The sequence below is a fragment of the Cebus imitator genome, unplaced genomic scaffold, assembly GCF_001604975.1.
Source record: "Cebus imitator isolate Cc_AM_T3 unplaced genomic scaffold, Cebus_imitator-1.0 Scaffold124, whole genome shotgun sequence".
Taxonomy (NCBI): domain Eukaryota; kingdom Metazoa; phylum Chordata; class Mammalia; order Primates; family Cebidae; genus Cebus; species Cebus imitator.
The window spans coordinates 3,671,864-3,677,863 of NW_016107439.1; positions in this window are offsets into that span (position 1 = coordinate 3,671,864).

A 6,000-nucleotide genomic window follows, 5' to 3' on the forward strand; every position below is an offset into this window, starting at 1 on the left:
CAGAATTTCATTTTTTTTTTTTTGAGATGGGGTCTTGCTATGTTGCCCAGGCTAGTCTCAAATTTCTGGACTCAAGCAGTCTTCTCACCTCAGCCTCCTAAGTAGCTGGGTGCACAGGCATATGCCACTGGGCCTGGCTTGCTTTCTTTTTAAGGCTGGATAATATTTCATTGAATGTGCATACAATATATTGCTTATCCACCCCTCTGTCAATGACATTTAGATTGTTTCTGCCTTTTGGCTACTGTGAATAATGCTTCAGTGCATATTGTTGTACAACAGTCTGTACAACCCCTTGCTTCCAATTCTTTGGAGAAGAGTTCCTGAATCATATTGTAATTCTGTTTAATTTTTGAGGAGCTGCCATATTGTTTTCTATAGCAGCTGTACCATTTTACGTTTCTACCAACAGTCCACAAGGATTTCAGTTTCTCCATATGCTAACCAACTCATGTTCCTTTCTGGGGCTTTGGTTGGTTTTCTTGTTTTTAAAAAAATGACCATTAAAAAAAAAAAAACTTTTAAGTCCCAGGGTACATGTGCAGGTTTGTTATACAGGTAAACTTGTGTCATGGTGGTTTGTTGTACAGATTATTTCATCAGCCAGGTATTAAGCATAGTACTGGGTAACCATTTTTCCCAATCCTCTCTCACCTCCCACTCTCCACCCTCTGGTAGGCCCCAATGTGTGTTGTTGCCCTGTAGGTATCCATATGTTCCATCATTTAGCTCCCATTTATAAGGGAGAACATGTGGTATTTGGTTTTTCTGTTCCTACATTAGTTTGCTAAGGTTAATAACCTCCAGCTCCATCCATGTTCCTGCAAAGGACATGATCTCATTCATTTAAATGCCTATATAGTATTCCATGGTGTATATGCACCATATTTTCTTTATCCAGTCCATCATTGATGGATATTTATGTTGATTGCATAACTTTGATATTGTGAACATATGCATGCATGCGTCTTTATAATAGAACAATTTATAGTCTTTGGGTATATACCCAGTAATGGAATTGCAGGGTTGAATCGTAGTTCTGTTTTTAAGTCTTTGAGGATTTGCTACACTGTCCTCCACAATGGTCAAACTAATTTACTCTCCCTCCAACAGTGTAAAAGCTTTTCTTTTTCTCCACAACTTCACCAGCATCTGTTATTTTTTTACTTTTTAATCATAGCCATTCTGACTGGTGTGAGATGGTATCTCATTGTGATTTTGATCTGCATTTCTCTAATGATCAGTGATGTTGAGCTTTTTTTCACATGCATGTTGGCCACATGTATGTCTTCTTTTGAAAAGTGTCTGTTCATCTTCTTTGCCCACTTTTTAATGGGATTGCTTATTTTTTTCTTGTAAATTTAAGTTCTTTATGGATGCTAGATATTAGACCTTTGTTGGATGCATAGTTTGCTCACATTTTCTCCCATTCTGTAGGTTGTCTGTTCACTCTGTTAATAGTTTCCTTTGCTGTGCAAAATCTCTTTAGTTTAATTAGATTTCATTTGTCAATGTTTGCTTTTGTTGCAGTTGCCTTTGGTGTCTTTGTCATGAAACCTTTGCCCATTGTTACATCCAAATGATATTGCTAGATTGTCTTACAGAGTTTTTAAGATGTGGGGTTTTGCATTTAAGTCTTTGCTCCATTTTGAGTTAATTTTTACATATGATGCAAGGAGGGGGTCCAGTTTCAATCCTGTGCATAGCTAACCAGTTCTGCAGCACCATTTATTGAATAGGGAATTATTTCCTCATTGCTTGTTTTAGTTAGGTTTGTTGAAGATCAGATGGTTATAGGTGTGTGGCCTGATTTCTGGGTTCTTTATTCTGTTCCATTGGTCTATGTGTCTGCTTTTGTATTAGTACCATGCTGTTTTGGTTATTGTAGGCTGTAGTATAGTTTGAAGTTAGCTTGCATGATTCCTCCAGCTTTGCTCATTTTGCTTAGGCTCCCTTGGCTTCTCAGACTCTTTTTTGATTCCATGCGAATTTTTAAATAGTTTTTTCTAGTTCTGTGAAGAATCTCAATGGTGGTTTAATAGGAATGACATTGAATCTGTAAGTTCCTTTGATAGGGATTTCATTGAATTTGTAGATCTCTGGGTGCTCACATCCTTTAAGTTAAAATAGTGTGAGTTTCAAATACACAAACTCCGTCTTCAACTCGAGAGGTAGCGAGGATCCAGATATAGGACAATCAGACTTCCATTTGCTCTAAAATTCTTTTTTCTCTTCCCCTGTATCCATTTGTTCCTAGGTTCACTTCCCTCACAGTCTCAAGCCAGTGGCCAACAGCAATAGGACAATAGGCTTCCTGCTTTGTATTCAGCAAGTTGTAGAGAAAAAAAACATCTTCTTCAATCACAGAAGAAAAGTTCTTCCTTATTATCTAATTGCATCAATTTAGACATGAACCGATTACCAGTAAAGGTAAAGATAGACAGACATTTATTATTTTTTTTTAACTTTTAAGTTCAGAGGTAGTTTTGTTATATAGTGCAGGTTTGTTATATAGATTATGTATTATGTCACACGGGTGTGTTATACAGGTTGTTTCATCACCCAGGTATTAGGTTTCATACCCATTTGTTATTTTTCCTGATCCTCTCCCTCCTCCCAACCTTCATCCACCAGTAGGCCACAGCGCCTGTTGTTTTCCTCTATGTGTCCATGTATTCTCATTATTAAGCTCCTACTTACTGAAAATGCACTGTATTTGGTTTTTCTGTTCCTGCGTTAGTTTGCTAAGGATAATGGCCTCCACCTCCATCCATGTTTCTGCAAAGAACACAATCTCATCCATTTTTATGGCTGCATAGTGTTCCAAGGTTCATATGTGCCACATTTTCTCTATCCAGTCTACCATTGATGGGCATTTAGGTTGATTCCATGAATTTGCTATTGTGAATAGTGCTGCAATAAACACAAACATACATATGTCTTTATGATAGAATGATTTATATTCCTTTGGGTATTTACTCAGTAATGGGATTCTTGGGTCAAATGGTAGTTCTGTTTTTAGGTCTTTGAGGAATCACCACACTGCTTTTCATAATAGTTGAAGTAATTGACACTGCCACCAACAGCATACACACATTTCTTTTTCTCCACAACCTCACCAGCATCTGTTATTTTTTGACTTTTCAGTAGTCGCCATTCTGACTGGTGTCAGATGGTATCTCATTGTGGTTTTGATTTGCATTTCTCTAATGATCAGTGATACTGAGCTTTTTTTCGTTTGCTTGTTGGCTGCATGTATGTCTTCTTTTGAGAAGTATCTGTTCATGTGCTTTGCCCGCTTTTTAATGGGGCTGTTTGTTTTTCTCTTGTAAATTTGTTTAAGTATCTTACAGACGCTGGATATGAGACCTTTGTCAGATGCATAGTTTGAAAATATGCTCTCCCATTCTGTAGGCTGTTTGTTTTCTGTATTGATAGTTTCTTTTGCTGTGCAGAAGCTCTTTCTTTTAATTAGATCCCATTTGTCAATGTTTGCTTTTGTTGCAATTGCTTTTGGCAAGACAGACATTTTTTTTGCCTTCGTTCCTGAACCAATTATAGTTGTAGAATTACTGCAACTGGCTTAAAATAATCAGATTACACCACTGGAGGTAAAGATGGGAGTTGCTTTCCAAGCGATGCAGGGAAAAGGGAATTGCCTAATTAGAGTTATGGTTCTATCGAAAGGGAAAGTGATGGGGATAAATGCCGGGTATTCCCGTGGTAGTGTCCCCTAGATTTCTACTTCCTAGATCTCTATAAGTGGGGCAGGGGTTATAAATAATAAGAGATGTACTCTTCTTGTCTACAACAAGTTCAGAAATATTGTGGGAGCATACTACTGTGGAATTCCGGTGATTTTACTTAGCAATAACAATGAATTTTGTAAAACCATTAAGAAATCTTTAAACAGATAAAACAAGCTCCAAAATCCTAAATCCAAGCCAATAAGTGGAGCAATGTTTATGCCTCAAATTTAAGAAATAATGTTTTGTTTAAGTCAATAGGTAGGTGTACAATGATGGTAACAATAATGAATGTGTGGCACTTTAAATTTTTCACAACTACATCCTAATCTATTTTCAGATGTGATTATGCTTAAAAGAGTGCCACAACTAAGGAATCATTCTGCCCATTTCATTTCTTTTTTTTTTTTTTCCATGTGGAATCTTGGGGTTGGATGTTTGATGAATAAACTGCTCTTTATCAGTTCTACCCTTATTACCTCTCTCCTGTTTTTCTCCCTTCTAATTCAGTTTCTCTAATACTTGCTGAATGCCCAGTGACAATTATTGATTCCTTAATCATATTTACTAATTTTTCTTTTTTCTTCCCATTTATTTATTTTATTGCATTTTAGGTTTTGGGGTACATGTGAAGAACATGCAAAATTGTTGCATAGGGGCACACCCATTTCATTTCTAAAATATTTCATTTTTATTGCTTATACAACCACTATTTTATGGAGGTATTTGTCCTCCTCAAGTGCATTCTGGTTTCAACAAGCTGGTTGAGATAGCCCTTTGAGGAACAGAAGGAAAAGCAGTAGCTGCTCCTTTCTATTTGAAAAAAGAAGAAAGATCAACTATTTCTATAGTTCTTCCTACAAGAATCAACTGAAATTAAATAATCTTATGTAAGTATTGACAACAGTTTTTCCTCTTTATGAAATAGTTGCTGCTTCTAAATTTGGGAGGAAGTCAATATATTTAATTACTTATTATTAAAATATGATTTCATCAATGTAAAATATTTTTACCTTACTCAGACCAAATAGAGCCAAGCCAGTGTTTTATCACCATCAACAAAATCAGATTAAAATACATCAGAAGCATCAACTGGACAGAAATTCGTTATGGATATGACACCTCTGATGATAGTAATCTCAGAGTTTTCCTACGGAAAGAGCCAAGGTTCAATAACCATATATAACTAGGAATACATCATTCAGTTTGCCAGAATGAAATTCTCAGAATAGTCATTTAGTTCCTGTGACTATAGTAAATCTCTTTTAAATGTCTATTATACCTGCTGAAGAGCACTTACATTAAAGAAAGTCAAAAATATAAACTCAGAAAGTCAAACAATACCATGGATTTGTAATAGTCTAAGACAAGTTAGGCTTCATAGAGAATGTGGGATGCTCTCTTTAAGTTAACTTAAACCTGTGTACACTGTGAACAAATCAATATTTTCATAAAATCTGGTAATTTTTACATCTCCAATTTATGCATCCCTCTGTAAACTGGAGATCTGTTTCTCTAATGGATCCAAAGAGAGAGCCTACCAAGGAAAGGGCTGTCATAATATCAGACAGAACATTTTATAGCTTATGTTTCATTTCAATGACGTCTTTGCTTTCTGTGGATGTTTATTACTGCTGTCAAGAAAATGCCTCAGTTTCTGGTAAGAAGCTGAAGAAAGACTCAGCCACCCACATCCCAGGTGGCCAAGGTTCCCGCCACATAGCTTCTATGAAAATAGGAGTGATAAAGCTCTGGTTTCCTATTTGAGCAGAGGAAAATCAAGCTTTTAATTTTCCCTATCCGTCTAGTGGTTATATCCCCTTTGAGCCTCGTTTTAAAATAATAACTCCAAGAATATTATAAACCAATGAGCTAAAGGCTTTATGTGAAGAAATAAATTTTCAAAAAATATATTTTTCCACACTAAATAACAATCTCCCAGATCTCTATGAAGCGGATTTAGGAAAACCAATCCAAATTTCAAATAACAAAAATCCTGAAGAAATCAACATCTGCAGTGAAAGACAGGTATACTGGAAAGAAAATACGTATTTTAAAATGTTCAATCTGACACATTCTGGCTTAAGTAAAGCCTCATAAGTTTATTCAGAAGACGATGTCTATTAATTACATGCATCGAGTTTGCAGAAAGTTTACAATTTTGCATTTCATCAGAAAGTTTTGAAGTTTATAAATGTGCTTGGGAATGCTGAGGTGCAATCTTAGATTTGGGATCATTTCGGGAGGCTGTAGT